This window comes from Amblyomma mixtum, chromosome 10 (genome assembly GCF_055824585.1).
Source record: "Amblyomma mixtum isolate Tamu chromosome 10, ASM5582458v1, whole genome shotgun sequence".
NCBI lineage: Eukaryota > Metazoa > Arthropoda > Arachnida > Ixodida > Ixodidae > Amblyomma > Amblyomma mixtum.
In genome coordinates, this window is record NC_143021.1 from 148,904,317 (window position 1) to 148,928,230 (window position 23,914).

A 23,914-nucleotide genomic window follows, 5' to 3' on the forward strand; every position below is an offset into this window, starting at 1 on the left:
TATACAAGGTGTAAATTTCTCCGTTTCTGTTGCATATAACAATGCACAGCGACCCTTTTTTGTTTGGTGCGCCCTGCTGACGCCTCCATGAGAAAACACACGTGACGTGGCCCTGGGAAGTATACAGATTCCGAAGTGTAGTTCCGTAGCTGGTATGGTCAAGGAGCTCTGTCGAAGAAACAACCGACTGCAGCGCTTTTTTTTTTCATATCTCAGCAGTTTGGGTAGAAGCCCTTTCAGAGTTCCATGGTGTGCTGCCATCGTCCCCTTGGACGAGCACTTGCGAGACGTGCTCGATGCTCCCGTACAAGGAAGTCGCCAGGCAGGTGTAGTTGGCTGACTCGCGCACGTTCCCCAGCACAAGTACGTTGCGCCCAACTGGTACCTCGCTCGCCGGAGACAGGTCGATGTCCCCCTTACGCCAGCGTACATGCGGTATGGGAGACCCAACGGCCACGCAGGTCAGGTTTAATGCGGCGCCAGGCGGCAGCTCGTACGTCGACTCCGGCTGCTTCAAGAAGTAGGGCGGTACTCGCCGATCTGAAACACAGGTTATCGGATTACGTCGCAGTCACCGAAGCTGTCTACCGCGCTACGCCTTATGTTCAGCTTCAGCCTCTTTCCCTATTTGGACGCTCTCTAATATCGGTGACTATTTTAAATTAGTTAGTGAAAACTAGTATTTTCAAGCTATTTTTTCCTTTTACGATGGTCTGGAGCAAACATTATGAACTCTCAGATCTACGTACTAGATTAAGTAAACATTAGGGATAGCGTGGTTTTTTTTCTCAATTTTAAAAAAAACAACGGGTTCTGCTAAACTTGTTCAAAGATTGGTCTGGGCACCCGCCGTGGTAGCTGAGTGCTTCGGCGTTCGGCAGCAGATCTCAGTGTCGCGGGCACAATGCCGGTCGCGGCAGCAGTCTTTCGATGAAAGTGAAATACTAAAAAGCCGCGTGCTGGGCCACGTTGGCACATGGTAGGGTACGAAGGTGGTATACATTATTTTGCAACCCTGGGCTGCAGCGTTCCTCATAGCCTACGTGTCGCATCGGGACCTTGAGCATCACAATTTGAAATTTTGGTAGTCAAGGCATCGGTGAACAACCTAGAGGGCGGTAAAGACGGCTTCGGGGTCTAGCAATGATGAGAAACAGGTGGAAAATCTGGCACTACTTAGCCTATCAGCATAGGTAACGGTGCCCTGGTAGATGGTAGCACTTAAAAAAACGGATGGAACAATATAGGAAGAGGAAAACTTATTCCGATGTCACGAGATAGTAGCGCTCAACATCGGCACCCGATTTATCCTCCCCGTCATGGTACTGTCATTTCTTGCGCATTTGTTTTAGTTTGATATTCTTTGAGTCTAGGAAAACAATCTTCCTGCCGAGCAGCCTTGGTGACAAGCTTAGGAAGTTCGTTTTTAAAAAGAGCAATAGGCGCTAGTGTACGCAATAACCGCCACCGGATGAGCGAGTGAGAATGTTTCAAATAATTTCTAAATATAGCGCTTTGTTGCTTTCTTACTGACTGTTCGCGGTCGCTTCCGATAGCGATATGGCTCCTTCTGGAAAGCTCACATCGAATCTCACAATTCCCCGAGAACCTTATGCAAACGTGTTCTGTTAGTTACCTTCGAATCACGAAAAAAATGTGGACACTTTGTCGATCCAAAAAACATACTGCGGGCATCTCTATTTTAATGCGTCTCACATCAGCAATACCATTAAGTTTTTTGCAGCAGCATGTGTGTGCGAAGTCAGCGTTGCTGAGGTCGTACCCTAGATGCGACAATACCCAACATTCGTAGCGCACAAGACGGCATTAATGGCCAATGTGGCCATCACATCTGATGCCTAAACTTGTCGCAGGCACCGGTCCTTTCATTCTGAGATGCTCAATTCAGCCAAACGATGTACTTCTACTCCCGACTTTGGAGGCAGTATCCACTTACCGCGAACGTATAGGGACGCTATGGGCGAGATGGCGGTCCCAACACTGTTATCTGCAACGCACTCGTATTTGCCCTGGTCTTGTTCCTGGGCATCATCTATCTGTAGCGAACCTGTCAGGAAGTACAAATATTACAGTTAGGCCATTCTTGAACTATGAAACCCAGTTGCATTCACTCTCATTACATCGTGGAAGGACTGCAGCGTTAAATGCTTTAAGGGTCACCTTGACAAGGCCTAAGAACCTCGAATTGGCAGTCAATAATTGTTAAAATTGTTATCGCCCCGAGCCTGACTACGTCGACTGCAGGACAAGGGGCTTTACCCTACCTCTCCAATTAAACCTGTTCTGTGCCAGCTGCGGCCGCGTTATCACTGCAAACTTCTTTATTTCATCCGCCCAGCTAACTTTCTGCCGCCTCCTCCTACGCTCATCTTTCTTAATATCTAGTGCGTTAATCTTACCAACCATCGGTTATCTTGACCTCGCATTGCATGCATGCCCTACCCAAGCCCATTTCTTTTTGAGTTTCGACTGTGACGTCATTAAACCGCGTTTATTCTCTGAACCACTCTGCTCTCTTCCTTTTCTACTAAGGTCGCATCAGTAATTTCCCTTTCCATAGCTGCTGCGTTGTCATCCATTTAGCTTGAAACCTTTTCGTTAACCTCCCCGTTTCTGCTACAGAGGTAAGAACCGGTAATATACAGCTGCTAAGCACCTTTCTGCCGAGGAATAATGTTCAACTGCTATTCACAAACAGAGACAACCGGCCAATATGCTCCACCCCCTAGTTAGTCAAATACCTTCCCATTTATGATCCGGATCTGCGAACAGGACCTGCCCTAACTAATATTCCGTTACTACTTCCAGCACCTCGCTGCCAATTTTTAACTGCTGTCCCCTTAGAAGACTGCATCGCTGTTCTGCATACTAATTTTTTGCCCCAGCTTTCTGCACTCCCTGTATAAATGTTAGAACGTGAATGTGCCGGTGTAGGGGCGCATCATGTGAAGCTAGGGTGCTGCGAAAAGGAATTACCGCAGTGCGAGCCTAATCTTAAAGGGAGAATACTGTCTTCAGTACTGATCACTTTAATGTACAGGAAGAGCCGTTCTACGGGCCTAACCGCGATTTGTCATGTATCGGAAGTGGGCGGAGTGGGTGAGGGAACAAACGCGGCTTAATGACATCCTAGTTGAAATCAGTTCTAAGTGTGTCTATGTGGGCATTCCATAAGAGAATTTCGTAGAATGCGCCACCTACGAATCTGGTCGTAGGAGACTGTTGTATGTCCTGGCCAAATTTTAAACCTGGAATTGTACGCATTTCCGTACCTTTAAAGCGAAATAGTACATACATTTTTTTTTTTAAGTTTAATGCGAGCCGGTTACTTCCCAGCCTTGAGGTCAAACCCAACATCGAATTGTTTGCCTCCCTGAACAGCGCATCTAGATCCCTACCCGAAAAGAACACATTGGTGTCATCCGCATATAAAACCAACTTCTGAGCACCCGGTATGTTTACAATATTGTAACGTGGCGGCCATCCGAAGAATGAGGCGTCTTCTTCGTAACATTACCCGGGGCCACCGAGCGATCGTCCCGATCGTAAACAGAAGAAGACGTCGATGAAAGCATGGGCGAAACGGTGATGGGCTTGTAGGGTAGAAAGAAGTGGCAAGGTGATGAAGCGCTGGCCGCCACAGTGAATGAGAGGATCGAAGAATGAGTCCCGGTCCAGGAAGCATCCGGGCCGCAGGGTGCCAGAAGCTGACGGCCGAGGTCCATGGACGCACCGAACGGCAGGGGCAGGGGGTCTTATGTGTGGGCAGGGTCTCGGGTCGGTCGGGTCTTGGGTCGTCGTGTCTTGTGGTCCGGGCGGGGGACGGGGCTGGGGTGAGCTGCGAGGTCGTTCAGGTCGGGCCGGCTGGGGCATGACCGAGCGGCGCGGCCCAGGCACTCACGGCCGACGTCCACGGCAGGCGCAGGACACAGAAGCTCCGGGACCAGGATGGCGATGAAGGGACCCCAGCACCTCACACCAAATGTAACGTGGCGGCCAGCCGAAGAATGAGGCGTGGTTATAGTGAACTAGTATTTTAGTTCACTATAGGCGTGGTGAACCATGAATTATTCTAGTTCACTATAACCATGAACAAGAGATGGTTTAATGGCCGCTGGCCTACACGAGCGCTCCGTCCCGCGCCACTGCCAACTTCGTCTTCTTCGTAACAATATCATTAATATGTCCACAAAACGTTCATTTCCAAGTAAAATGCTACAAATATCTCTAGTGCTGTTGTTTATATGGCTACTTGTCTCTTTGGAGAATATTCAGAGAATTCCAGAAGAGGGCAAATACGGGCTGGTTGGTACATGTTTTACGAATTGGAAAAGCAGCGCAATCAGCGCTGGTGTTTTGTCCTTCTCTTGTGTCTCGTCTTTGATTGCGCTGTTTTTCCAATTCGTAATTCAGAGAATTCCTCAACAGAGTGGCTTGAGAAAGGAAGACCGATGCACATACGTAATTTTACAGACGCCGCATATCATCTTATTTGTTGTCCATATTTTCATTAAAGACGACACATGGTGATTTTTGTTGGTTGCTGAAGGTATAAGAGGAAGTTGAAATCATACCGAGATAATCTCCATCATCTTTATTCGCGTAATCACGATTCACCTAGGATCTAAGATGCTTCCTGTATGCATTTAAAATACATTTTTTATGCATAAGGGTGATAATTCCGGCAGGGTCTTCTCCGTTCTCATCGCCGTAATCTTTAGGCAATCTATATCGTCAGCAAGTAACGAATTAATGTCGGCAAGATAAGTTTTTGCCCACAACAGAACCCTTTTCTCTGCTATAAATCGGTTCACAGGGGGCTCTCAATCTCTGTAGTTATCCGTATATACTTTCCCCTGCTTCATAGTAACTACTGTGGCCCGTAATTCGGTAAAAATGACCTGTCAGCAAGCCCCACCCAATTTCATGCCACCTTTAATTTGAACCATGTAGCATGCGCCTACTCACCCTCTCACACCTTAACACTCTTGTTGGCTAAATGTTGCACGCGGCTCATGAATATGTGCGCTCCAAAACTGACGGTGATACATGAAACTGCACCGGAAGAGAGGTTTTCCCTTCGGACGGCAAGACTTGCCTTCCGCGGCGATGGAGTAGCGTGGGTCGGCAGTGTTGATGGGGATGTCGTTCTTCAGCCAGGAGATCGTGGGCTTGGGGATGCCTTCGGCTTTGCAGGGAAGCAGGGCACTACGGCTGCGCTGCACGGCCGTACGTTTTGGCAGCAGAGTGAAGTGTGGGAAACCCGGCGGAATGCGGCCCTCTGCGGCCCGCAGGAAAAAAAGAAAGCAAAGTAAACGGGATAGGGAGGAAGCTCATCAGGAAAGACAGGAACCTATTTGAAAAACGTTCACGTACAGGCCCGAAGGAAATCATCAATCGGGAATACCACTAAGCCGTTTTATTACTAAATGTCCGTTATACAACGACTGCTTCTACAAAGCTGCCGATAGGCAGTTCTTTTTTGTGCGGATTCTTTATATCATGTTGTATTGTTTTTAACTTCCCCTTTATTCCAACTTAGCCTTAGTCGCTTTAGGACATAAACGCGCCAACCTTTATTTCAACTTAAACTTCGGGTCTGTAGGCTCGAAGAATATTCTAAAGCCTACTGTCAGTTTGAACTTCTCAGGAAGTGAAGCAGTTCTTCGTCCCATCGAAGTCCTAAATATCAATATCGACTTTTTGCTTCTACGGCTGACCTTCATATTACAAGTACACAAAATGCGTAGCACAGCCATGGCTACTATATTCCTTGGCCTTTCATTAGGCCAAAGTTTGAAGCTTTACAGATGACTAAAGGAACAGTTTGTGTTTTATTTAGGACAAATGCTGTTTGTATTCCTTCAAATCCTGCCTAAAATATCCCACATCTGAGTAAGTGGCGGCGCTTCTCTGAGTTACAGTTGTTGAAGTCAAGGGCTTTGCTGTTGGGTAGGCGCACTGTGATATACCAGGTGTTTCAGGGAACCTCACTAAAAAATATAAAAACTCTCCTTTCAGGAAAAAAGTTGAATTTTTCAGTGGTGCAGAAGCAATGCTATCCCACGTCAGAAGGTAACTGAAATAATTTCGCTAAATTATAATAGTTATCTTTTAAACTTTTCCATCAACGCAGATCGTTGCAATCAAAGGTTTGCGGCTGATCATTTGTGAAATTTATGTCTGTGTTTTAGAATTTCGAAATCTTTATTACCCTCGTCACTGTGACTCAACATATTTTGGCCAATTCTTGCAACAACCTAGAGTCACATGCCCGCGTTGCCGGCATCAGGTGCAAAATGCGGAGGTCATGGTTTCGGATCCGAAATGCGGCATGTGATTCTTTTTATACTCTCTAATCAATTATTTTTCAGCGATAAACAATTGCAATAATACTCTCTATTGGTTACATCACAATTAAAAAGTATTAGAAACATTCCCTTATGCTCTTTGGTTCAGGCGACTCCTGACTTCCTTCATATGTATGTAATAACATGCCCCTCGTTTCGCTTACCTTGTCTGCGCTCCAAAAGTAAAAAAGCGGTAAGTTAGCGGTACTCACCTGTGGTCCACAAGCGTATAGGATAACAAAAAATTCCAGCTTAAGTTGAGGACCACGCAGCGATCTATGGAAAGGACCGGAAGCGGGCAGAGTGCGTGAGGAAACAAACGCAGGATATTGACATCCTAGTAGAAATGAAGGCGAAGAAATGGGCTTGGACAGGGCATATAATGCGAAGGCGAGATTGCCGCTGGTCCTTAAGGGTAATGGAGTGGATTACAAGAGAAGGCAAGCGTAACAGGCGGGCGACAGAAAGTTAGGTGGGTGGATGAGATTAACAAGCTTGCGGGGTTACGGTGGCGGCAGCTTTCAAAAGACAATATTAATTGGAGAGGCATAGGAGAGGTGGTCGTTGCCCTGCACTGGACGTAGTCAGACTCATGATGATGATGTCTGCGCATCAGTGAATGACACTCGACGACGTACGCAGTGTGTTACCTTCACCTTCTTGCCTCGTCTGGTGCAGGAAGCAGTGGTGAGCAGCGTAGCGCTGATATCCCAGGCGGGATGGAGAAGGAAGCGCGGCACCTAAGCTGCGCTTTGAAGTAAATTTACAGAAGTCGCGACGTGCCTGCAGGTGGAGTGCGATTTTTGCATTGCACAGCTACCATAGTTCTCCATAAAGTCAGCAATAAAATTCCAATACCGAAAGGTGTCAGGCAGGGAGACACGATATCGCCAATGCTCTTCACTGCCTGCTTACAGGAGGTATTCCGGGGACTGGAATGGGAACAGTTGGGGCTAAGAGCTAATGGAGAAGACATAAGTAGTCTGCGATTCGCTGATGACATTGCCTTGCTAAGTCACCCAGGACGTGAACTGCAAAGCATGATCAATGAGTTAGACAGGTAGAGCAGAACGGTGGGGATAAAAATTAACGTGCAGAAAACCAAAGTAATATCCAACAGTCTAGCAAGAGAACAGCAGTTCGCAATTGGTGGCAAGGTGCTGGAAGTAGTAAGAGAATAAATTTATTTAGGGCAGGTAATGAGCGCTGATCTGGATCATGAGAGGGAAATAACCTAGAAGAATAGAAATGGGGTGGAGCGCATATGGCAGGCTCTTTCAGATCATGAATGGCAGTTTACCAATATCCCTCAACAGAGAAGTATACAACAACTGTATCTTACCGGTACTCACCTATGGGGCAAGATAACCGGTCGTCCTTAAGGGTAACGGAGTGGATTCCAAGAGATGGCGAGCGTGTCAGGGGGCGGCAGCAAAGTAGGTGGGCGGATGAGATTAAGAAGTTTGCGGGGATACGGTGGCTGCAACTGGCGAAGGACAGGGTTAATTAGAGAGACATTGAAGAGGCCTTTGCCCTGCAGTGGGCGTAGTCAGGCTGACGAAGACGACGATGATGATGATGCCAAAGTTTGGTGAGCCACAGCGAAAGGGTAATCGCGCTTTCGTAATTCTAGAAACAGATAAGGATATGACTAATGGTGGGCTAAAAATCTTTAATTGTAAACAGATAACGATCTGCAATAGTAAAAAAGTTATGCACTAGCGTTTATTTAACGAGTTTACCAGTTAACATGGATCACCTGTGTCTTGATGTCTGGCAACATCGCTGATATTTTGCCAAAAAAGCCATTCCTTCGCAGAAAAAAGCCTATTTTTACAAATAGTGACCAACTTCGTTCAAACAAGTGGCATATTTCATGTCTGTGTTTCGTGTCATATAGGCTTGCAGACTTTTCAAATGGAAGCCTGCGACCTTTAACATTTTGCGACATTTCTAACCGCTGGTCCAAACAGGTGGCGATAGAACGGCACCTATGCACCCTGCTTTCGGCCACCGTTTTGTTCAATACCGCATTGAACGTCAACATCTCCTTTCTTGGCCCGCGCACTTTTTACATAGGTCCACACAATTCTGAAAGTTGCTAAAATAAAACACGCCTGAGTGTCGCGAATCAAGTGGACGCGTCCCCGACTGCTGAAGGAGAACGCTTTTGCGTGCAGGTTCGAGGAAAGAAAAGAAAGGAATCAAACAAAACAAAACGAAGCCGTGTTTATATTTTAAAGAAAAGGAGCCAATAAAAGATACGAAAACATCAAGGAAAACACACACTAGAAACGCGTACAACACTAGAGACAAAAAGGAGAGAGTTCACCGGATACAAAGCGTCCCAGTTGGAGCGGGAAGGCCTTTCAGGGGACACAGACGCGGGTTGGCGAGTTGCGATGCGTCGCTGGCGTTACGTCCAGGGAGGCGGTGGTAGAGAGCCAGGAGAGGAGGAACGGAGATGACACGGGAGACGCTGACGAACAATTGTCAGTCGCCCCCAAGAACTGGGCAGCAACAGCAGGAAAACCGTGGCCAGGTCTTGTCGATGGCGTTCCCAAAACGCCGTAGGTTTGAGCAGCCTATAAAAGGAAGCCTTGGCAGCACAGCCTCGAAGTCTGACGGCTGCCACCTCGACGCTTGACTGAGGCTTAATGGTCTTGCGTCGATGATTCAAGGGAAGCCTTGGCAGCTCGAACCCAACGTCCGACCGCTGCCACTTCCACGCTTGAACGAGATTCGATGATTTTGAGTCGATGATTCAAGGGAAGTCTCTGGGAGCTCGGATCAAACGTCCGACAAGTCCCACTTCCATGCTTGAACGAATAGACTTGTGGGGCGGTGTCTTCCTTTACACCTCGGTTTCCTGACACGTAGCCTTACGCTCCTCGTGCCTTCCTCGCTCACACCACTCGCACGCGCACACGCGCAACGCGGGGCTGGCACGCACGGTGCTCCGATGTCCGACGCACCACTGCCGCGTTCCAAAAGTCCCTCGACAGTGTGGTGTGCACATCACACTGAGAATGGTACACGTATCAGCGCGATTTCAACGCAAGTGCCTTTGATGAACAATTCAAAGCGGCTTGGCTGATGTCTCTTGGCACTCTTTAAAGACCACAATGCGAATGCACATTTACGCGCCCCTAGAGTGAATTCATATCGAAGAAAGCATGCTGCACATGAAAGAGAGCACATACTTTTCCTTATGCATATGTAGCTAATTTTGAAACCTTTTTAGAGCGTACCAAGCAGCTAGAACGAAGGATAAGCTGACAAAACTCGTGAGCAAGCATTGTTTCACCAAGCAGCTAATGATTTAGCAAGCGATTTGATAGGACCGATCCCAGGGGTAATTATTATAGGTAGATATAACGAAAGGCATGGCAGCAAGCTAACGGCAGGTTCACACTTCGAGCGTACTGTGCAGGAAGTTAAAACGTTAGAATGGTTTGCTTCTCGTTAATAGTGAATAGAAACTTGCATTTTAAAAGATGCAGAACACTGAACAGAAACGTCAATAGTCATCAGTAGCCGAACAAGTAAGGAAGTTTGGGGGTCTTGGAGGATTAGTACATAAAGATCCATTTTCTTTTTTCCATTTCATTTGCTGTCATAGCAGCAACATACGAAAGAAGCAAGCGGCCATTGAAGGAAATAACAGTGTGGCTGGTTGTGACTTGGACGTTCGGTAACGGGTTCATAACAAACTTTAAAATAAAATAGAGAAATCTATAAATTAAAAAAATGAAATAAAAATAAAGAGCAATGAATAGGAAATCATCAATATCGCCAGCCATAAGCAGCCAATGGTGAAGTCCTGTCGTCAACCAGCTAGTGGTCGGAAGCTGGACAACTGGACTCGGTTAGAATACAACTCCATTTCACCTTGTCCACTTCTTTCCCCTAGGTCAATGAAGGCTGTTCCCCGATGACGCTAGCCTGCTCTGTCCACAAACATACCACGGTCGCCAAAAATGTCCTCACGCAGAGGAGATAATGTATTCCAATTCGCTGCAATCTTTCATTCCACCGACGCGATCGGCTTGACATGAGACTTGCAGGCGGTTCCAGAACAAAAGAGCCGCGAGAGCCCGACAGGCAATGCAAGCTAATACACGTTGCTCTGTACGCTTGCAGTCTCGCATTAATTGGTCATTTATTTGCATAAATTGGTCAGTAAATGTTTATTTCCTCAAACACTTGAAATCTCGCTCCCTGCATTAATATCCAAATACAGGTCAGACACCCTGTTCTAATTGTCGCGTGACCATGCGGACGGGTGCTAGCCATTCATAACGAGTGACAAGGGACACCATTTTTAAGGCCTTTAATGCCTGATACTGTCGTTAACAGACGCGTCGGCAGCTGTGTCGACAGACGCGTCGGCAACCGTGTCGACCGACGCGTCGGCTGCCGTATCAGCAGATTTGTCCGCCTTTCAGCGTCACTGCTTAAAAAGAAACTGCGCCGAGGGTGGAAATCGAACCAGGGCCTGTGGCATTTGAAGCGGATACGCTACCACTGCACCAAGAAGCTCAACGTTTCGAGCATGAATAAAGGCGCATCTAGTGAATGCATGGGTTTCATAAATCAAATAAAAGAAATAAAGGCAAGAAAAGGAAAATAAGTAAAAATAAGAAAATAAACCAAAATAAAAACGAAATAAAAATAAGATATCAAAATAAAAATAAAAAAAAACAATAAAAGATGAGAAAAGGAGCAGAAATAAAAATGAACAAAAACAAAATATGAAAATGAAACAGTAAATAAAAACAAACAGTGCGCCACGAAACGCTTTCGCCTTGCAGCACTTTAGTGAGCCAAAGTGCCCCCTGAATTTTTTACTGCAGTCCAACAACACTCTTTAATGTCCATGCGGTGCGTGTAAGACATCATTGTTTTTACTCATTTTTTTTTGTTCCCACTCTAAGCTCTCTCATATCCACGCGGTAGTACGAAGTTTCACGATCAGCACAGTCGTTAATACTGTCTTCGTGTCGTCTTGTCCTTGCTATTTTCGGCGCTGTTTTATTGCGTTAACAATACTACTGTAGGTTTGGCCTCGTCGCGTAGCCCCGGTAGGTAGGGACGGATGACCTTGAACAGCCGCTGCGCCGAGGAGGTGGCGCGCCGTTGCTTCAGCCGCGCTCCGACAGATGGCCGCGCCGTCGGCGCGCAGCGCGGCAGCGACGCCGAGCAGTTTGCTCTGTCTACGACAGATGACGCCACTAGGAGGTCCGCCACTTCTGGCCTTCGAAGCCGGCGTTAGCAGCATTGACGCGCAGTGCTTCAATGGCATTCGATTGATATCGGAACGCGATTTAAGGCATTCTGTAATAGTTGCATACTAAATAGTGATTAATTGAGCAATAATAGCTAAGCAATTAGCCTAATTTCTAGTCAGACCATACATATAAATAATACCGAGTACGAAATTTGGTCGAGTTGGGGAATCGAACCAGGGTGTCCGGAGTGCGAGACGAGCACGCTGACCACTCCGCCCTGCCAGCTCGATAGTTTGGAATGAACAAGGCGCCTCTAGTGAATACGGTGTCTTCGTTCACACCCATCTTCCTCCCTTCCCGTTACGGCGAAATGCAGGCGTCCACCGAGATATGCGAGACAGATGCATTTCCTTTCCTCAAAAACCAATTTACCGACGGGAAAGGCGTACAGCCGAACGGGCGATAGCGTTCTGTGGACTCCCTGGCAGCGTGTCGGAATAATCACTTGACCAATATGGCGGCGCCCATGCTCCCACGCTTTAAAGCGTCTTTGCATGTGCGCTTGCCTTGGCATGAATGCTTTGCTATGCAGTCCTCTAAGGAGAAGTGGCAGCGACAGGAAGAAGCGAGAAAGCGACAACGTGCACAAGAGACGCCAGAACAGTGCAAATAACGTCTTGCAAAGCGTTGTGCTAAGGATGCAGCTCGGCGACAACGTTCTACCTCGCTGCCTGGTTCCACGTCATCGGTCCCTGATGAATCTGAACACCTGACTGCTCAGGAACGCCGTAAAGCTACCAGGCGAAGGCATCGCACCGAAGGATCGCCAGAAGAACGCGCGCAGCAATGCTAACGCAATTTACCCGGTTTACCCAGAGCTAAAGCACTGCCATTTTTTTTTCATAATGGAGCTTTATCTCCTTACCACCTTTGCGATGCCATTATTTTCATGCATTTGGTTTTGTTTGTTTGTTCCTTAACACGTGAGAGATCATTCCCCGCAGCACATTCGCGACCAAGTGCGTTTATCCAGCGCTCCATCTACCTCTCCTTAGCGGGTTACAGTGTTTAGATGCACAGTACCGCAGCATAAGACGAATACACACAGAACAGAAGCCAACAAGACTAGGAACGAAAAAACCCACAAAGCCATACTACATTATAGCTTTGCCCTAATGTGCACCGTTTCGAGCCTCACGCTTCCTCGCGGCTCCGTCCATGGTCCCCTACAGTTGTCATCAGGAATTTCTTGCAGGTTTGCCTTCTCCACGACGAGATAGGTCATATCTGATTCTTCGCTGTTGCTCTCGACCTGGTGCCCGGCGCAAAGCGTGAGAACCCACCGGAGCAGGTCTCTCCGTGGTGTCTGAAGCAGTCCCTCAATTGGTTCTCCACAAGCAGTGCAAAGGGGAAAATTTTAGCTCTTACAGCCACTTGGACCGCGTCACGTTCGCCTTGTAAACCGTCTTTCTGTTTTTCGCGTACAAAATACTACTACGCTGTCGGCACTCGCTGCGAAACGGAATGGAATGAATTCCAAACAAGCATGCACACAGTTTACTCTCACCTTCGAGCACAGTGAGCGTGAACTGAGCAAGCGCGGGCTCGCCGACACCATTTGCAGCAAGGCACTCGAAGTTGGCGCTGTCCGGGCGCGGACGGGCTCGACGCGCAGTACTGAGCCTTCGACCATCTCCCTCCAAGTGTACCGGGTTGTGTTGGAGACGAGCCTTCCCTTCTTACGCCATTCTATCTGCGGCTGTGGGTGGCCTGCAGCCGTGCAGACGAACACCACCGATTGTCCTGCTACCACCGTCTGGTTCCGTGGAGAGATGGTGATGGTCGGCGGCTCTGGAAAGGCACGCAAAGTTGCCAGATATATATTCAAGGGAAACACTGTACAAAAATGACAGAAAACGTTCGCCTTTAAAGCACATTGGGCACAATGCAAAATGGTTGATTATTAACCACTTCTTTAACAGCCAAGGGTGATCAAAAGTGACAGAAAACATTGTGGTGCTATCGGTTGTAGGCAGCGATACTTGCAGTCATGTCACCAAATTATGTACAGTCGTGTGCAATATGAGAGGCAAAAAAAGATTTTTCACAGCACCGTGAATTTTCTAGCTTCGCTACGAGGCTCGGTTTGAGAGGGCAAGGCGGTAGTGGCGCGTTCCTTATAGACCCTTTTCTAAACTTCGAGTACCTTTGAACCTCCCCTGCGTTACGCGAGGCTTGTTGCACGACAGAGCCACTTTCTTGTATCGAGTATGGAGTGCGCATGAACACTCTCTACACGCCAGTATAGTTGCGCAAGATTCACCGCGCCACCTCACCTATGTGTGTACACTGCAATGTCGGTGATGTGAACCGCTTCTATTTAGCGTGCCCGTGTTTGTGCGCTGAACGTGAGGCACTCCTCGAGAAACTGAGGAGTCTGAACGTTCCCGTGGACGACGTCTCGTGTATCCTGAGGTCTGCCGAACTGAGCGACGATTACTGTCACGATGAGTACGGATGTTTTTAGCGGACAGTGGACTTATGGGTCAGATGTAGAGATGAAACACTTTAAACCATTGACTGAGGTGGAGCAGTGGCCGACACGACTAAGTAAGTCTAAACCTGGCTCTGTGTTTACACCACTAACACTAAAACCCAGCGGACCCAAAGAGGCGACCGCCGCTAGTCCTACCCATGAAGACAAGACTAAATAAAAATGACCGAATATTTAGCATGGTTCGGCCGAATGCGAATTAGGTGCGCTCAAACTTCGCTTTTCACTTCGGTTTCACTGCGAGGCTCGGTTTAAAAAGGCGAGACGATAGCGATGTGTTCTAAATCGATTGCTCATGGATTAAAGTTGATGAAGACGACGACCTCCAGAGGAGGAGGAGGAGGATATAGAAGAGGAAAGGCAGGGAGGTTAACCGAAATAATAATCGGTTTGCTACCCTACACGGAGGTAAGGGGGTGAGGGGATAAAAAAAAGAAAGAGAAAGGAGAGTAACAAAAAATTGAAGTCACTATAAAACGTCACTGTTCGTTAAAGTCACAGCCTATCGTGCAGGCCAGAAGTTCTCAAGAAGCGGAGCAGTGCCTTGCAGGCCTTCTCCGCCGATGACCGCCGCGGCCAGGGGCCGAGAATCTTCATTTCCGTGAAAGGGCGTGTATCTAGGCGCTCCAGCGCACGGCTGAGAGACTGCCTTTCGGTGGTGTAGGCAGGGCAGTCACAAAGAATGTGGGTTATGGTCTCGTCTTGCCCGCAGATGGAACATGCAGGACTATCAGCCATACCGATTAAGAATGAGTAGTGATTGGCGAACGCTACACCAAGCCAGAGGCGACACAGCAAAGTTTCTTCTCGTCGTGGTAGGCCTGATGGTAGCCGGAGCTTCAGGTCTGGGTCCAAGGATTGTAAACGGGAATTGCAAAATTGGCCGGAATTCCACACGGCAAGCGTGATGTCCCGCGCAAGTGCGCGAAGCCTGCTCGCTGCATCCGATCTCGAAATGGGGATCGATACAAAATCGCCGTCGTCGTGCGCAGTTCGCGCGACCTCATCCGCGCGGTGATTACCTGCTATGCCGCTGTGCCCCGGTAGCCATTGGTAGATAATGTCATGCCCTTTGTTGATGGCAGAGTGATGTAGCTGTCGAATTTCTGCGACCAGTTGTTCATGGGCTCCACGGCGAAGAGCAGCTTGTAAGCCTTGGAGGGCAGCTTTCGAATCGGTGAAAATAGACCACCGCTGAGGGCGCTGCTGTCTGATGCATTCAATGGCGACACGAAGAGCGGTGAGTTCTGCACCCGTCGAAGAAGTGCGGTGACCTGTCCTAACTCTAATTTCTGTAGTGCTTGCGGGTATGACGACGGAGCCAGAAGAAGATATAGTGTTCACTGAGCCGTCGGTGTAAACGTGCACCCGGTTTGCATGGTGCTCATGTAAATATTCAAGGGTGACTTGTTGTAGTTCTGTCGGCGATAAGTCTATCTTCTTCCTGATGCCAGGTATCGAAAGAAGCACACGGGGATTATGCAGGCTCCAAAGTGGCGAGGACGGTCTAGAGGCAGGTGTAAACTGGGACGGCAGAATGGCGGGATGTGCGTCAATGACGTCTGTAAACGAAGTGCGCGGCCTGGTAATAGGAAGACTGGCAAGATGGTGAGAGGGAACCCGGGAAATGTGCCGGAAATGTGCGCTCAGTGCGTCAACTGTTAAGTAGGTAGGGATTGGATGCTCCTGGGCGATAAGTACAGATGCGGCCGTAGAGGCACATTTCGGCAATCCTAGGCAAGTCCGGAGAGCTTGAGCTTGAGCGCTTTGCAGACTTCGTATGTTTGTTTTTCGAATATTTCCAAGTACAGGGAGGCTGTAGCGAAGAAATCCCATGAATAAGGCGTTGTAGAGCTGCATCATCGACCGCACCGACGCTCCCCACGACTTTCCCCCAAGAAAGGCGAGAACGTGAGAATGGCACATAAACATGCGGAATGCTCGGCTGTTGTTGTTGTTGCCTCTGAAGAGATGCTCTGCAGCGGCAACGACGTACTGATTTAATGCAGAGGCCAGCGAAGCTGAGCAGTTGCCGCCGCCCTGAAGTCAAAAGCCACTCATGACCATCGAGCGTTTTGCCATTAAATTGCATATTTGGCTAGAAATACTTCTGGAAGGTTGCCCACAACCAGGTGGGTACGTCGGCGTGTTATGGAGATTGGGGGTTTTAGTACTAGGGCACGAAAAACAAAATAGGTGGTCTGTAAAGAAGAAAAAATGGCTGAGGCTTAAGTTGGTTAAGCCTGGAGAATGCGAAGCATCATCGTGTCGCGTAATTTGGAGGCGCACAACCACAGCGACGGTGTGAGGTGGGCCCCCGTTTCTCCACTGTCGTGACGTCATCAAGTCACGTGGTGTGACGTCATGTATCACGTGATTTGGAGGCGCACAACCACAGCGACGGCGCGAGGTGGGCCCCTGTTTCTCCACTGTCGTGACGTCATCGTGCCACGTGGTGTGTGTCATGTATCACGTGATTTGGAGGCGCACAACCACCTCGACGGCGCGAGGTGGGCCCCCGTTTCTCCACTGCCATGACGTCATCGTGTCACGTGGTGTGGCATCATCGTGTCACGTGATTTGGAGGCGCACAACCACAGCGACGGCGCGAGGTGGGCCCCCGTTTCTCCACTGTCGTGACGTCATCGTGTCACGTGGTGTGACGTCATGTATCACGTGATTTGGAGGCGCATAACCACGGTGAAGGGCTGAAGTGGTAGCTAAAGTAGTATGCTTCGCATAAAATTTAAGGAGACAGCAACGCAGCCTCGTCAATGCCACACCTTGAGGATGTGTCAATGCAACAGAAGCCAACAATAAAAATGAAAACTTCCGAATCCGCAACCTTCACCCCGTCATATATACTCCATCTCATTAGTTGCTTGCAGCGATATGTAAGGTAGAGACGACCTCTGCCAGTCAGAAGAGCGGGTTAAATGTGTTGCTACACGATCGTCGTCTGCTTGTCGTCTTCTCGTGGGTAACACACATAAGGTTAGGAATTAGTATAAATCGGCATTGTCTACGTACCAGGAGCCTGTGCACGCTTACGTACGCTAAATGCAAACGTTTTGCTGGAAGTTACTCGATTTTTCATATTCGTACTTCCACTGCACTCAACGATCAGCTCTGCCTAGTGGCGCCATCTGATTGTTAAAGCGGGAACCATTGTTGTTAACAAATCCACGCTCCTCTTAGCACTACAATCGGCTTTATTGCCACTCTAAAAAAGAAATAAAGCAAATTTAACCCCCATATAATTTGTTATCGGCGAGAGGAGACGAAGAAAAACCCCTGCGCCCAATTTAGAGCCTATGAACGGGCTGAAAGTGCCAGCAATAGCGAAGTATCCCGTCCGGCGTAAGGGGTGCTGGTTCGAAGCGTGCTGTCATTTTGGATACGATCTTTTAGCATAGGCAAGTGTTGCCCTCGTTGAACTCGAGAAATAGCGTACGTAACTCTAGAGTATGTTAAGGCTCGATATGAAATAGTGTTTAACGCATGCGAAATTTAATGCACGCTATCTTATATGCCAGTTTGCCTATTTTATACTGCCACTACTATATTCAGTGTAAGAATGCTCTCTGTGTACTCCTCGTAGGTTTAGTAGTGCTGCAAGAAAATACCAAGATGTAGTATATAGTGAAGCGTTCTTACCATCTTCCTTAGTCTATGATGGCCGTTTCGTTGCAGAGCCGAATTAGCCAAAATGGTCGGTCGTAGGCCGCTCTGCTCATATACGTTGTGGTCGCCTCGGCTGGGAAACAATGACAGAGTCTATGCTGGCCGGAGTGATATCCCTACAGCCACAAATAGGACGTGTTTGTGCACCCCAGACCAAGACTAATTCTTTCTTAACTACGAAATTTCTAAGAAAACTCTATATAGCTTTTCTTTGTGTCCGAGTGGCTCCTGCGTTACATCCGTTACATCCTGCCACCGTTACATCCTACGTTACATCCTGCCACCAGAACCACCTTCCACCAGAAGTTACACCCGCGAACGGCATTCTCAAATTTAAGAGGAAGTTGCCAATATCTCACCTCTTACCAAGGTCTTGCTGAAATGTATTTCTTCTGTCTATTTTATTTCATTAACCATGCGCTCTGTTATATTTATAACCTTCTGCATCATGCCCAGTTGTGCGCTCAATATAAGTACTAATGGTGAAATTACTTCATGTTCTTCATGTGTTTGGTGTTTCTGGAAATTTGTTGCGAGTATACTTTCTGTGAATTTTCTCTTTTTCTTACATGTATTTATTCGCGTGCTTCCGTTGCTTGATTGACATGTTTCTCCTAGTCAATATCTTCATTTTGTCGCAATCATGTTTAAGATTTTTTGGATATCCCCTTCCTTCGCCAATTTATTTTTTTTATGTAGCACTCCCCTCAGTGATGTACTGTGGGTCTCGAGAGTATCAGAAATAAATAAACAAATAAGTATATTTTCGCAGGACACAGATATTGATCATGTCTTTTTGCGGCTGTTCACGGTTCCACACCTCGCCCCCTTCCTCCTCCTGTTCCCGCTTGTGTTCTTTTTGCCGGGAAGCGCTTATGGTCTCCCTGGCAGCTTTTGCGAATTTAGATTTCACCATCAGCCGCGCTCAGCTATGTTTGCCGGTATTGGTGTGGGATGAGGCGGCGCGTAAAGCGGTTTATATTTTTGGGGCGGCTGCTGGGCAGCGCGCGCAGCGTCTCTCGCTGTTTTCACACTTTGATGTGCCTATTGACACTATCTCCAGCGGCCTTATCAAAAATTCTTGGCCATAACAAACCAAACCTGTGCTGGCAGCCCTTACTTTAAATCACTGCAACAATTTTCTTTCGCATTCATCACCAAACACTGGCCAATTCCCTGTTGTGAATAATGGCCATGTTCGAAAAGGCGATCAGCAATTCACACCGCGAGTAGCTGCGCTGATGGCCTAGTGGTCTAAGGTACGATGAAACGAATCTGCTTTTTTTTCTGGCGCTGCATATTCGAACCCCCTCCGGGACCAAAACGTAATACAGTTTTTTTAGCTTTAAAATTTTCTCCCACATAATTTCGAGCTTTTGTATACAGGGTGATCAATACTAAGCTTTACAGATTTCGCAGAATTATACCCTTATAGGCACAACGCACATGAAATCCACCTCTGGCATTAGACATGTGCGGCCAGAGGGAAAAAAGGTAAAATGGTAATTCTCACCATCAGACACCGAATTAAGTAAAGTATATTAATGAACCTTTAGCCATTTGGGCTAGCGGGAAAATTTATATTGGCCACCTATGGGTGTAACGACCAGGCCAAGCAAGAACAGAATGAACCATTATTGATAGCAGCTGCTCGGTTTTAAAGGGGCAGGTCGATGTAGGCACGTCTTCGCGTCAACGGAAGCGGTCGGTTCGGGATGTGGCTGGCACGCACAGCGCATGCGTATCATGTACGATACAATGGGCAATCGATTTTGCAGGCCACTTTATTTGATACGATTTTTCAAGGTCACGCGTGTCTCGAGATATCCGCCCCGTAGTGTTTCCACTGATTTCTCGTAACTGATCATGCAAATTGGTGCCAGTCGCCGGGAAGCTATTGTTGTGCCGTATTGTTAGGCCGATGTTGCGTTGAGAATTTCTTCCCTTGCGATATCCGAAAGTGAGAGGGAAACGAGAGTTTCACCAGTCGCTTTAGGCCATTATCAGACGAAATGCCGCATCACGCCCGGAGGATGTTCACGCCGATCGTCACTACCTTACATGCGCAATTAATCTGATCGAGCTGAAAACTTAGAAGTGAATATCTCCAATATACTTCCAATATACACACTTCCAATATACACATGTGCCCTTACTGCACTCACTGCAAAATTAGGAATGGATTAGTTTCATTAGGTACCTGACGGGAGAAATTATCCTGTTTTGTATCCCTCAGGCCAAATGACTGATGTGCAGATGTTATTTTCACGTACCTCTCAGCGCCTAACTTTAACGAGTCGGTAAAGCTTAAGTTGGTCACCCTTTATATTTTTCGTCGGACACGGTTTTAGGTTACCGGTTTATTCGGCACATATTCTCCGTAGATTGCTAAGAATTGGTGCCATTGTAGCGCTTTAAATATCATTAGCGTTTCATATTTGCACAAGGAATTAAGAAAGTCTGAAAAACTATTGCACTTCCGTACTCATAACATCGCCTCTCGTTATATGCAGGGGCTCGTTTTTCTGTTTTGAATTTTGATAATTCTGCGGTCTTTTTTGTTTTTATTTCACAACACAATTTTTCTTTTTTTTTTCTTCGGCAAATAAAATGCCAACTTTTTTCAACGATTGAGTCAGGCAATCTTGTCTTTTCATACTGCCTTAATATCTATCTCAGCGCTTTTTTACTCATGATCAATTTATCTAGTAGCAAGAACTTGCAAATTGTTTTACTTAGAGCTGTGATTTTGGAAAAAAATGATAACGTCAATAAAAGAACAACTCAGGTTAAATTAGATAGCCGGCAGACAAAAACACCTCTAGCCTTGCTTCATAGAACTGGTTTTAAATGTTATCGTTGGGTTGCTGGCCTCGGTTCAGTGCAAGCGCGGAGTACTGCGTGGTTTGCGTGTTGATGGCAGAGCTGGAACAGCCACTCAGTTGTCGCCAGAATATAATTTTCGTTACGCGGATGCATTGTTCCGTATCGGTTTCCTACTAGCACATCATTAACCTTCTTAAGCGACTGACTGCTCCAAGGAGGCAAAGACAGTCAAGAAGCTGCTTAGCTGTAGCTGGTACGATGCATGTAAGCCATGACGAAATACTTGAGCTTGCACAACTGTGCTGTTTCCCCACTTCGTTAATTTTCAGCTTTGACTGAGTGCAACTGGCACTCAACAGCCACCTAGCTAAGCCTTGCAGTTATAGGTTTAAAGCGCATTTCTAACCTGCACTCAGTGTACTTTTATCTGCTGTTCTCGGTTCAAACAGAAAAGTCCAACCACTAGATTTAATAGACATACATATGCGAAGCCCCCTGTTTATTTGAGTTATTATATAACTTACACATGCCCTTAATTAGCACTACGTTTAAGTTAAACAAATGCTCGGTTGTTTTCGGGTTGGAAGAATCGAAATCGTAATCCATAATAGTTGTCGAATTTCATTTTAAACTTCTCACCGTTGCAGACGAGATATTCTCGGAGAGACTAAAAAAATTATAGGACCACTTAAATGGAAAACTAATTGGTTACTCAGGAATTCCGCTCTTTGGAACTTCGAGGAAAAGCATGCAAATTATTTTTGTACTAGCGTTTAAAGTGGTAACGTCATCGTAGAGTAAAACCACAACGATGTTCAGGCGTTCGAGAAGTGCCGGGAACCTCGTTGTGACATCATCGTTACCGGAATTTTAGATGTACAATGCCTTCATCTGCATGCTGCTGTGCGTCGTTCGTTGTCCCCAAACAATGCTTTGTAAGCTTCAACCTCGATGGCTTTGGTTTTTTTTTAAACATAGCGCTGTCTTACGTCATTAGACACCTTTAGCATACTGTGTACCGTGTTACCGTCACCGGTAAAAGAGTACCGGATGCCCGGCCACCACCGCTGAGCCCGCGCTCATTGGTCCCGATGCCCCCCCCCCCCCCCCCCCGCGCGAAGCTGCCGGGTACGTGGCGCCATCTGGCGCCGACAAGGCGATCTGGGCATGCGCATTGGCTGCGCGCGGGCTCCCGGTACTCCGGTACCGGTAACGTAAACACGGTACACGGTATGCTAAATGTTGTATCCTTCTTTCTTGTTTCAGTTTCGTTTCTTTCAGTGTGCATATCGTCATCGTCATTCAATATGATTTCCTATATAAGTGGCTTCACTGTGACGAATAAAGGAGAGTGTTTTTGCATACTGCGCTTGCGTGGCCCCGTGTCATGCGTCTGGTCTGAACCAGACACCACACTAAAGGTGTCTATTATCGAGGCCTCTGACCGTCGCAGGTTATTGAAGAGACGCCTCAACAGCGACGCCGCTTTATTCTGAGATTACGTCACAATTTGAAATTCTAGCGCAAAACGATAATGAAGAAAGAATGTTATGATAGGTGACGGCGTGTACCATCGCCAGTCTTTTCTATTATTTTAAGGGATTCGTAACATACGAATAAGTAAACGGAGTGAAAAGCTGATAAAGAGATACCGACGTGAGTAAATGAGGTTGTTTGTAACATAGCTGTTCTGGCTGTGGTAAAGGATGATGCAGAGAATTAATCACTAAAGCAGACTATTTTAAACACGCCTGGAACATTCCTATACGAGTTTTCGACCTTAGGGAACCTTCAAGCAGAAGGATAAGTCAATTCATTATTTAAAATTTTTTAAGTTAAGCTTTCAGATTGCCTATATCACGAGCCCCGTAGCACCGATATCTGCACATCTTTACCTTCTATAAGAGCCGGCCAATTGGGTCCTCCACGTTGCCAAATGTGGGGCCTCATTTATCAAGAATGCAGTCGAAAATAGGATGACGCCACAGGATAAGCGGCCAGTACTTCAGGAACAAGCAGTTTCTCTCATATGCTTACCCTTTCAGTTCTGACGAGTCAAGGTGGCTGCGTAAAACTAAGACGTCTAAGGCTGCTTCCAAAATACCCACAGCAATCTGTTGAAAGACTCATTATCCAAGGAAAAAGCCGACAGCGATCGATAGTTTTATTTTAATAAATTAAAAGCACAATCTTCGGTACGCTCTGTCCACGGAGACATTCGAGAAGAGAACGGCAACTATCTATACGAAAGAATCATCGCTGAGTGAAAACAGTACCTCTAAACTAATTGCGGCTTTAAATTGTTTTCAAATTCAGATTTCAAAATTGCTGTAGTATCTCTTTATATACATATACAGGCCGAGACGCCTGTGGTCGTGTTCATCACCGACTGCATTAAAATTCAGGTGCTCTTCTTTTTATGACAATACTGCTATGGTGGAACTTCTTCGAAGTAAACAGCACGAAATTTGAGTTACATTTAAAATCTCGAGCAGTCACCGGTCACCACGAACAAAACGTTTCCCAGTAGGACCAGCGCCTTAAGTACCCGCGAACACTGAGTGAGCACTGTTGAAAATGCACCACCTCAAGTCTTGCGGTTGATGTCGGCTGAGGGCACATGCACACGTGGGTATGGGGGTCCAATACATTTTTTCCCACGGCTAATTAAAGCTCCAGCACCGCTTCTTTAAAGTCGCCGTTAAACAGTGTCTCTAACGTCAGGCTCTTGCTACGCCTTCACTGCACTGAGCGGCGACACCATACAACAAGACGCGGTTCTTACCTACAGTGGCAGGCTTCTCCAAGTACAGCAGAGCAAGGCTGAGCAGGTAAGCAGGCAGCCACATGTGCATCGCATTCATGGTGGTAGGGAAGAATGTTACGGCAACAGATTCACTGCGTCAAAAGGAGCACCGACCTTTCTTCTGAAGAGCAGACGCAGGCATTAGTGTTCCTGAGATAAACCCTGGCTACCTCTGCGATTGCTTACCCAGCCACGATTAGAAGCGCCTGCCATTCCACTCGTTCCCACTTCACCCCCGCTGAGAGCATCTATTTGCACGGATGTTGAGTGTCCAGCGAGGAGGTTGGGATAAGAGTTTCGTGTGCCGAGAACATTCCGTTCACCTCCATCAAAAATAGTGTTTATGTATATGCTTTTCTAAAGCAAAGAAAATTGTATTGTAGCAACGTTGGAGTGTAAAGTGTATTCGCGTAAAAAAATCAGTGAATGGTCTAGGCCAGAA

At 47.1% G+C, this 23,914-nt stretch overlaps 1 pseudogene; it reads right to left on the reverse strand.

Annotated features, from left to right (window-relative positions):
• Positions 1–205: 205 nt before the first annotated feature.
• LOC149327272 (tyrosine-protein phosphatase Lar-like) lies at positions 206–23,530 on the reverse strand (annotated as a pseudogene).
• Positions 23,531–23,914: the final 384 nt, after the last annotated feature.